The sequence below is a fragment of the Wolffia australiana genome, chromosome 4, assembly GCF_029677425.1.
Source record: "Wolffia australiana isolate 7733 chromosome 4, ASM2967742v1".
NCBI lineage: Eukaryota > Viridiplantae > Streptophyta > Magnoliopsida > Alismatales > Araceae > Wolffia > Wolffia australiana.
In genome coordinates, this window is record NC_135838.1 from 1,923,379 (window position 1) to 1,934,446 (window position 11,068).

Genomic DNA, 11,068 nt, shown 5'->3' on the forward strand with positions numbered 1-11,068 from the left:
CACGGGTGAGGGCGAGTAGGATATGTGTGTAATTGGGACATTTACGCTCGCTCCACACCTATTAAACTTATAGACACTCGACTTAATATATATAACCCCCTTGGGTGGCATTTGAGGCACAACTGGATAGATCTACGGGCACAACCCATGGGTTGGCCATACCTGGCACCATATTTTTTTGCCAATATATTTTTTAAATTTCACATTTATGAAATAATCAACAAAGCATATATCCTCAAAATATTTTTAGGATATTTCGTATTAGAAAATTTTAATTTTACTACCTTGAGTTTTAATACTCATTTTTCTCTCTCTGTATTCCCAAGAAGTGTCTTAGAAGGGCCTACCAAAATAATAGGATAATTTATATAACTTTTGGAAACTTAGATTTCAGATATATTTTCTCCATCTCTGTATTCACTAGAAGTGACAAAGTTTTATTTTTAGTAGAACATCTTACAAAATGTCATATGACTTACATTATATCCATCTAATAGATGAAGTTATTGAAAAATAGGTCTTAAATCCCTTCATTGAAATTTATCACACAAAGTTTTACGTCAAATATTCACTATTGCTCCTGAATCAAGTAGTCACATGGAGAAAGTCATTCATCCTATTTCATATTTAAATAAATCAAGTATGGATATTTCAATAAGTAGAACTAACATTTTCAGATAGTTGAATTTATTTCTCTTTGGACTAGGTGTGAATATACAATTTTTTTTTTCCAAAAACTTTTAATAGTAACCTTCTCAACAATATCCAAAACATTTTCATAATGAGCACTCATTTTTAGAGTTCATCATGATGGAATGATCCAAATAATTGACTCGTTTACCAAACAAAGAATCATGGAATTTTCGTTCTTTTTCTTCAATTACATCTGAGAATGATTTTTCAACCTTATGGTGCCCATCCCACACTAGTTTTCCTTATATAGCATTATCCATAAGTGTATCTACAACTTACACCAATTTTTCATGACACATTGCTGATTCAACCTGTGTAGATCTAGTTGTTATTTCTAGATCAGTAAGAATATTTTTGTGATAAATAGATATTTTATAGAGTTCATTAATATATAAACTCAGTAGTTTACCCCCATACATATGAATGGTAGGTCTTAAATGTTGGAAATATATGTGCCCTGCAACCCAATCACACATTTGGAGTCTCGCTTATTATTCATTGAAACAATATATACATATTCATTCTAATGCAGTACTGATGCTTATATTCATTGAAGTCCATGAACTCATACAATGACTATGTGAACTATTATGATATCTAATGTGGAGATTACTAATCTTTGCACATATTTTTCTAGATATTTCAATTTGAAGGATAGTCGAGAAGGACATCGAAGTGTCTTGATCAAATATCACTGTCTAGTCCCACTCATATGATGAGTATGACCGATCTCGAGCCATTAGTGTAGAGACATTAAGAACCGATAATGGGTCTTTCTTGAGAAAGATTTCACTGAATTGATCCATATGAATCCCTAAATAGTATTATACCTAAATGTCAATCAGGTTGATTCATATCATGGTTGTATGAGTGACTCATTGATCTAAGACACCAATGCCATCTTTTGGATGGACGATTATATTTTTGGCTACGACTTACGAGTCTTGAATCATGGGTTAAATGCATTATCTATTAATTAATCTATACGTTGATATAGTTAATTAATAAGGTTGGTCAATAAGTGTAATTGGGTATTAAAGTTATTAACTATAATGATATATGGGCCTAGAGGGTCACACACATAAGACAAAAAGGATTTTGGAAGATATACTTTATTTCAATGGCTTTTATGAAAAATCTTAAATAAGTATAAATAAGGGTGGCCCCCATTTTAGTTGCCCATGCAAGCCAGATCTGGGTGTATCCCCCTTTCTTCTTTCTCTAGCTTCTTCACTCATGCTACAAGCCTTTTTGATGGTGAGAAGAATCACAAGATCTTCAAGGAGTGGTGAACAAGGAGAGGAGATCCATCAATCTTATAGTTGTGTGGGTACCGCTAGAGGCCGAGCAATCGATCGACTCAAAGGAACTCTCCTTAAAAGTAAGTCAAGGGTGGAAGGAGTTCCACAAAGGTACTGATTCTATTACATGTTTTATAGGTCATTTTTGAGTGATCTAATGCTTTCACCAATGAACATGAATTTTTATACATCAAAACTATAGCCCTAGAACCCAAAAGACTTAAGACACCAAAAAAGCCTTTTGGATGGATAATTGTGTTTTGAATTTGGCCTACGAGTCTCTAATCAAGGGATTCAATTGTGTCCTAGCTACTATACATCAACAAGACCACGAAGGTGATTGTGTGGTCAAGATGGGATCGTTCACCACGATATTAGAGGAGATTGACTCAAGGAAGATGATGTAGTTAAATCCTTGTCCAGAATAGTAGAAATATCAGAGAAGTTATTAGATGATTTTGCCACGCATTAGTACTAACTAGAATGACTGATTAGTTAAGATACTCCTTTGTATTTTCTAGAGCACAAGGTGTAGCTTGGCACCCCAAGGGCCAACACCTTAACCGATATATAGAGTTAAATCTATCAATGATTAATTAATCTATATGAGATATAGTTAATTAATAAAGTCAGCCCAATAATGGTTATTGTTTCATTGAAGTTATTAACTAGATCGATACATGGCCCTAGAGGGTCGGATGCCCATGGCTTTTTGGATTTTGGTGGATATACTCATAGTTCAAGGGATTTTACTAATTTTTCCCAAAGACATGGACTTTTATGTAATTTTCCCCGAAGAGGGGTGCACCCTCGTTTGATACCCCATGCAGATCAGTTTGAGTGCCCCCACTTTTCTTCTCTTCCTCTTCCTTGACTATTGCTTCCTCTAGGGATTGGATGGAGAGAGCAACAACAGAGTTCATGGAAAGAAGAGGATATCTTGTACTCCAAAGATCGTGTGGATACGTCTGGAGGGCAGACATCTGAATGGCTTGAAGATGCTAACTTAAGGAACCAAGAAACTAAAGATTTGATCCATGCAATGGCGATGGCTTTGATTTTTGTTTGTTCTTGGTATTCAAATCCGTTTTCAATTTGATATTATGCAGTGGAACCAAGTTCAGATTTGTCGACTAAAGCCCTGAGATTTCCCAGAATTAACTCAGGAGGAAGAACTTTCAAAACACCAGGAAATGGAGTAGGAGAAAAATAATCTTTAGGATCAGGTTCTATTGATCTTAAGTTTTTTAGTTCTTTCTGACTTCTTTTGGATTTATCTTCATTTTTTATGGCTGTAAATATCAGGAAAATAACATTTACTTCTTAGTTTTTAAATGGTATGATTTTTTTATGGCTTTTAGATATGACATGAGTATCAGAGAATATAAATTTCTGGGATTAATAAAGACATGAGTTGATATCAACCTGATTCCCTTTTTACTTGGGATACTCTCTTGCATTTTTTTGTCTCTCATTTGATTCATATTTGTGATGAGTTCTTGGAGCATTCCTCACATTTGAGATTTCATTTGGTCCATCTTGCCATGTTTCTCTACACCATAAGAAATTTAGCATTCTGTAGAATTTTTTCTGGGTTGACATGGGTAGAAATTCCTATTTTCGTGTTGATGACTGATAAACTCAATATTATGGTTCTAATTTATGTCATTGTTGCTTTTAAGATTAATTGACAACTTTATAAAATCCTACACTTGCATAAATAATTCTAGCTTGTGATGATTAAGCATCATATCCACATGCAACAAAAATTAGGAATTTAAAATTTTTAAATGGCAATAAAAAATGACATACTAAGACAAAAGACATGTCGACTGAGAAGGTGATAGCTAGTATTTACTAATATTGAGATGATAAATATCAAGGATAACAGATAGGAGATAATGATAAATCAAATAGTGGAATAGACAATGGAGTGATGAGACAGTAATGAGATAGTAGGTGGATGAAGAGACGAAGGTAAGAATACACTAAAATTAGGGTTTGTGATTTAATCAAATATGCGATGATGAGGCAAGGTGACAATGATGGGTTAAGACATGATGATGGTGGTAAAATGAGACGTGAAGATAAGAGGAGATAAATATAACCTAATGACGATGAATAATATGAGATAACATAAGGCAAGAAAACTTATCCTAAGTGTATATGTTCTGCAAGGACCACATGACCGCATGCAAGCCAATCCACTTCTCTTTTGCCTCTCCTCAATCACCCAAGACAAACAAAACCCCCAATGGATCCTCAACTTATTCTCTTTCAGTCAGCCTACTCATGTAGGCAGTGATTTCAAAGAATATTTTTACAGTGATTAGTATCAATAGAAAAAGGAGAGAAAGACAAAGCTTCCCTCAAAATTTATCTCAATCGAGCTTCTGGATTGCTAGATATCAAGCCTTGAAGTTATATAAATATTAGCCATCGATTTAATTGAAGTTTAACTCCCCTTGTATCCATCACCACAATCTCTATATGTCCATAGCGTTCGTCTGCTTTTACAAGATTATTCCAATCATTAGCTGAGATTTTTTATTTTTATTCTTGATCAACGACTGCACATTCACATTATTCTCTATGATCCAATAAAATGATTGATTACTCATTAAATAGAAAATATATGTGTGACATCTCACGTTATTCTCTATGATCCAATAGTGTAATTCCATGTGTGCCAAACAATAAAACAAGGTAAAAGATATTACTATATAAGAAGATACACATGATATAACGATGTGTCACCGTGTGCCACATCATCAGACTTTTCACTTTCACAGCACTATATGTGTGTGCGATCTGTAACAGCCACAACTTTTGACTTCCCCAATCTCAAGTAGAGCTTTAAAATAATAATATAATCATTGGCATATGCACCCTTTTTCTTAGTTCTCGTTTATTGTGTTTTAAATCCATTATTTATACTTGTCCATGTCAACCCTATGCATAAAAACGATGGGTAAGCCTATGGTTGGCAATTATGGCATCATGATTTATGATGCCTTAATGTCCTATTTTTTAAATAGTTGGCTGTGGCAGTCATTAAGGAGAATAATGATATGTCTTCATTCAATAGTATAAAGTGGTGACCAGTGGTAGGGTAGAATTAAGTCCAAAATCCCTCATTAAATTCATGGAAAATAAAAGAAAAAATTTTAAAATATGAAATATCCATTTATCCATAGTTAAATATTAGTTTTAAAATTTTAATATACTCATGGTTCTAATGTCGCAAATTGTATAAATTATATTGTAGCCAATAAAAATATTTTCTTTAAGAATACGACGTTAAAAAATATGAAAAATATTAAAAGATACATAACATAACAAATAATTTAAAAAATATACTTGATCATTTTGGAGCTTGATGATAAACATGTAAATGTGGTGATATTTATCAAATAAATAGAGTGTTATGAAAAACAAACAGCAAGGTAATAATAATTATCATCATGCTAATTTTCATATTATATTTATGCATTTCGTGTATTCACTTTCATTCTAATTATTATAAATAAATTTTATCATAGCTTAAAATAGTTATTCGATTTTTAGATTCAAGTTATTATTTTTGTAAATTTTACTTTATTTGAATAGAAATTTTAGACATCAATTTTGAGTAAAATATTCTTTAATTTTGACAATGTGTATTGGGATTAAATCAAATATTTTTAGGGGTTAGTTATAATTCATGAATAAAACTATGATTTTTCCCAACTGTAAGGTATTTTATGCAATTTTGTGAAAATTGAATTCGTAAACGAAATACTTTTATAAGTCAGTATTTATATTTTGAACTTATTTATTTAAAATTTTTTAAAGATCTATTATGTTTTAGAAATATGTTATGACTTTACCAATTTTATGGTATTTTAATAGATTTTTTAATTTTAAATTCATAAGAAAATATTTCAATGAGGCAGAAAATATAATCTAGAATTCCCTAAATATTTCTATTTTTATTTTTATTTTTTCGGGTTTCCCAGAAATTTTGGACTACATGGATCAATAATGAGAGAAGATCAAAGAGATGATAATGACTTAACTTTGAATGACAATATGTAATGATTTAGAGGAGTTTAAGGATAAAAATTTAACACTAACTTCTTTTCTCTCCCCTCATCTATCCATAAATAGACCCCCCATCCTTGTTTAAAAAATCACTCAGGGATTTTTTTCTTGATTTAAATTATCTAAGTGATTTGGTTATTCAAGATCTCATTTAGATTCATTTTTGCACTCCAAGAATGAATGAGTGACATTAATATAAAGACCTGTGAAGAGAAAGCACCACACTGCCTGTTACACACATAATGACGTGGGTAGTGAATCTTCATCTTTTTCAAACTCATGTCTCCATCCTTTTTCCTAGGTAATCATCATTGATAGCCTAGGATTTCACCATCACACATATCATCACCAACACTGTCACTCGTCAGCGCATATCCGCCTCCAGCTCCATCCCCATTGCTGATTGTAAAATCAACATCACTCACTTAGATCTTCTGCTCACAAGCGCCTAGATCCAACTATCTACATGACAATCCATGCTGATAAAACTCAGTAACAAACTCCATTCATGCCACCATTATCAACCATCATTTCGGGTTACGGAAGTGATAGACCTAAAATATGTCATGTAATTACACATATTTTAAGGGCATTTTGGAACCATTTCATGTGTATTTTACCCAATTTTATGAAATATTGCACGTTATGGACTAAATAGATCAAATGATGAAAATGGTGCATTTTAATGTCATTTTATGCATGTTATAGAATTTAAATAATTTTAAACAAAAATATGTTTAGAACATGTTAATTTCTAATGCTGTACCTAGTATTTAAGTCATATTCTTAGTAGAGAAGAAGTTGATGTAAGAGGAGTTAAGAAAAACAAATAAAGAAAGAAAGAAGGAAATAAACATAAAAAGAGTTGTTTTTCTTATTGGGCTTGCCTACGGAGCAACCACGACTAAGGCCTCAAGCCAACAGCCAGGCCAGTGAGAGCTCAGCACTCGAGCCAGCCCAGCAGTTGGCGAGGCCCGTGCACAAGTAGCCCGAACGGCAGGCCCAGTTCGACCACACACAGGCCCATAGCGATCGCAGGAGAGAGGTAAGTGTTTATGTTGAATCAATAGAACATTCACATTGACAGTTATATAATTGTCGATTTTTTTAAAACATTTCAATATGGGGTTGCGAAATCCCACTTTCAAGCTGAATCGCATCGGGCCGGGCCCGAGAGTATAAACATGATCGCGGCCCGACGGGCCGCAATCTGAAGAAAATAAGAAGAAAAAAAATGAACTGGGCTTCGAGCCAATCAAGGCCGAAGCCTGGCTCTTTTCGGGCTTATTTAAAAGATGGATAAGATCATAGCCGTCCGATTTTTTTAAAGAAGATCGGACGGCAGAGATCTATTTCGTCTATTTAACATATTTTTCTTTCTTTCTTTAAGCTGACGCGGCCGCGAGACCCCACGAAGGGCGAATCAGAAGAGGTGCTTCTGACAGGGCAGCTAATAAGGCATGCTGATGAGGCATTGATGTGGCGATGAGGGGTACAATGATCAATAGGGGTCCACGGCTGTGTTTTTATCGAGCCAATCAGACGGCTGGGGGTATTTCCGTCCAACTTCGCCCCTGGCCGTCGACTCCGCTGGTCGGAGGCTGTTCTCAGCTGGCAAGGGGGGACCGCTGGGCGATCCAACGACCCAAAAAGACCCCCAGAGCAGCCCCCTCCCATCAGACGGCCAAGGGAAGTCCCCCCAGGCCGTTAAAAAGGGGCTGGATGCCCCAAGTTCAGCATCTTTCGACTGAGATCGGAGAACGGCGGAGGACCCGTCCGGTGGTGGCAAGAACGGCAGGAGGGTCGTGACAACCTCCTGGCGATTTGAGAAGCTCCGGTAGGCTTCAAGGAAGAGTTGGGAGAGCTCGATTCTGTGCCAGCAAGGGAGAGAAGGAAGGGGAAGACCGCATACCGACGCTAGGCGACGGCGATCTGCGCCGCCACCCATTTAACTTCGATTCAGGGCGGAATCGGGTAATCTGAGCTCGACTTTGTTGAATTTCATCAGTTTTATAGTTAAAAATTGGCCTCAAGTTTGTTTTATCCTTGATTTGATCCACTTCGACTTAAACTAGTCACCGCGATTTCTTCCAAGCATTTCATCAAACAACTGGGGTGTTCGATGAATATTTCTTGAATTTACCTAAGTTAGATCTATATCTATCTTATAAAAAATTTATAAACATTCATCTTACCCGACCTCTTACGGGCATTCTGTCGAACACCTCATGGGCGTTCGACAGAAATACCCTCCTATAATCGATATCCCCTTATAAAATCTATCTAAAATATATATATGAACTCACTAATACTTAAATACTATGCTTATCTCTCTACTTCTTGACCTCCTATCGGGCATTTAGTCGAACACCCTTCGGGTGTTCGACTAAATCGATTATACAAACTATATATTAGAGTATAAATCATATAAATAAATATATATAAATACCTAAAATAATCTTAAATAGTATTCTACCTCTTTATATCAGTATAAATACTTACTAAGTTTCATTACTACCTCTTTATCCCTTCCTAATATCTATCTACTACCTAAATTCTTACTTATCATATTATTGTTAGATACTTATTTATTCCCTCCCTAACTATCTTATTAATGCATAATTATTTCTCTATATTATCTTTCTCTCTTAATGTGCACACTCATCTATACAACTCTTCTTTCTTCTATCTTCCTATTACTAATCAATCTTATTAAGTACTCTATATTAGTTAACTAGCTACTTAGTATCTTAATTCCTTATTACTCATAGAAACTATAAAAGATATAACCATATATTTTCTCTTCTCTCATATTCCTAATAAACTAATATTCTCTATACTCTCTAATTACTTATCTCTTCTTATTCTTATTATCTTTATCATTATTACTACATTTTAATAAAGATAATTCAATAATTGAACTTAATCCTAAAAGCCAGTCCTTGTGGAGACGACCTTACTCACGCTATACATGAGTAAGTTTCTATACATATTATAAATTTATTTGATTGTAGGCAAATTAAAAAATTACAACGACCATTAAAAATTAACACCCTAATTTGCCTTCATCAGGAAGTGCTGAGGTTTTTAACAGTTATTAATTAGTCTTTTCCATATTCTTCATTAGAAATCCCATAAAATTCTCAAATTTTTTCATATAAAATACTTTTTTATTGGGATAAATATTTTCATGTTTCTTAGATTATTATGCATTATTTTTTTGGTAGTTGGCTTTTGTTAAATTAAATTAAATTTCTAAAAAAAATCAATGTAATTTCGTGATTTATAAAAGGGTTATTCTGATAAAACGTTTCTTAAGATGTGATTTATAGATTACCCATTATCCATAATATTCAAGCATTGGAACCACTAGTTCTTTGCATATCATTTATATTAGTAAATAATAAACTATTAATCTATAGATTTTATGGGATACCCTTTATCCCTAGAATTACAAACATGTTTACCAATACATCTATCAATATTAATCATATTCAAAATAAAACATGATATGAGATTTAATTATTAATTATATGTAATTTATGCATTTATTTTCATTGAAACAATCATAAATCCATTTTTAGGATGAAGTTCTGATTTTCTCAAAAAATCATTATTTTTATGAAATTTTATGACATTACACTAAGATAATAGATAATTTTACAGCTCACAATATATTTTTAATCCATTCAAATATTTTTAAGGGTTTTCCTATATTTTTTCGAGTTTCCAGAAAATTTTTGATACTCAAATTGTAAATAAAATAATTTAAAAGTAAGAATCTATATTTTTTGATTTATTTAAGTATTTGAAAGTTTTAGATTGCAGATTTATTTAATTTAATATACTATTTTGGCTGTATAATCTTATTCTTTTTAATTGTGGCCAATTATTGCCATCGGCAAATTATTGGATGCGGTGAGTGAATGGCATCAGCCAATCATTAAATGCGGCAAATGATTATGATTAGTGGAGTGGTTTTGCCATTCAAAGTATTGTTTGGATCTATTCTTGAATTTCAAGAACAAAGTATTAAATGATGGGTGATTGGATCAATATTAGCGAAGAAAAGACACCAGGTGGCCCATCGGACACGTGCCAGGAAAGTTAGTGTGATATTATATTATTTTTTCTTTATCCCAGGTTATCTTCTTAGAGGAAAGCCTAATCTTTTCACCATCACACACACCATAGCTACTTCTGCCACTTTTTTATATGTATCTACCTCCATTCTTGCTGCTACCTATGCCGGTAAATCCACATTACCTGCCCCAGTCCACCACTTACCAACTTGTATCCACTGTCATTCTCTCAGAAATCAGAAATGGTAAACCCACTCTGCTCTGATCCTCTAATGCCTCATACACTGCATACACTCTCTGTGATCCATCATAATCTGGCACGACCAAAGTAAGCATTATTTCTCATTATAAATTTCTTTAAAATTTCCTAAATATATATTTTTTAAATTAGGATAAATCTGGATGAATATTTTTATCACCTTCCTAAGAGTTATTTTGAATTTATATCAAAATCCTAAAAATTAAAGTTTAACTAAAAAATTATTTATCACCTTCTCCATGTGGATTCGACCCTCACTATGTGCTTAAAAGGAAATATCCTAAATATGTTTTGTATATATTGGAAGCCATAATAACATTTTCAACCCTCAATTTCTAGTTTATCAACTATCTATGGGCATATCTAGAAAAATGATAACCAATCAAAATGTCTTTCTGAAAAGAATGGGATGAATCAGAAACATTTGTTTACTTTTTCAGAACTCATATCAGGTTTAAATCCACTTACATCAGTTACTAGAATTATAGTAAAACATATTCAATTATGGTTGAGATCACCATATTAAGCATCACTTTAGGAAGAGTATGTAAATATTCAAGAGCATAATGTGTAAATCTATCAATGTAATTGATCATTTTATCTCTTGATCTCTTAGACTAATGATAACACACAAATTATTGATTTAATTC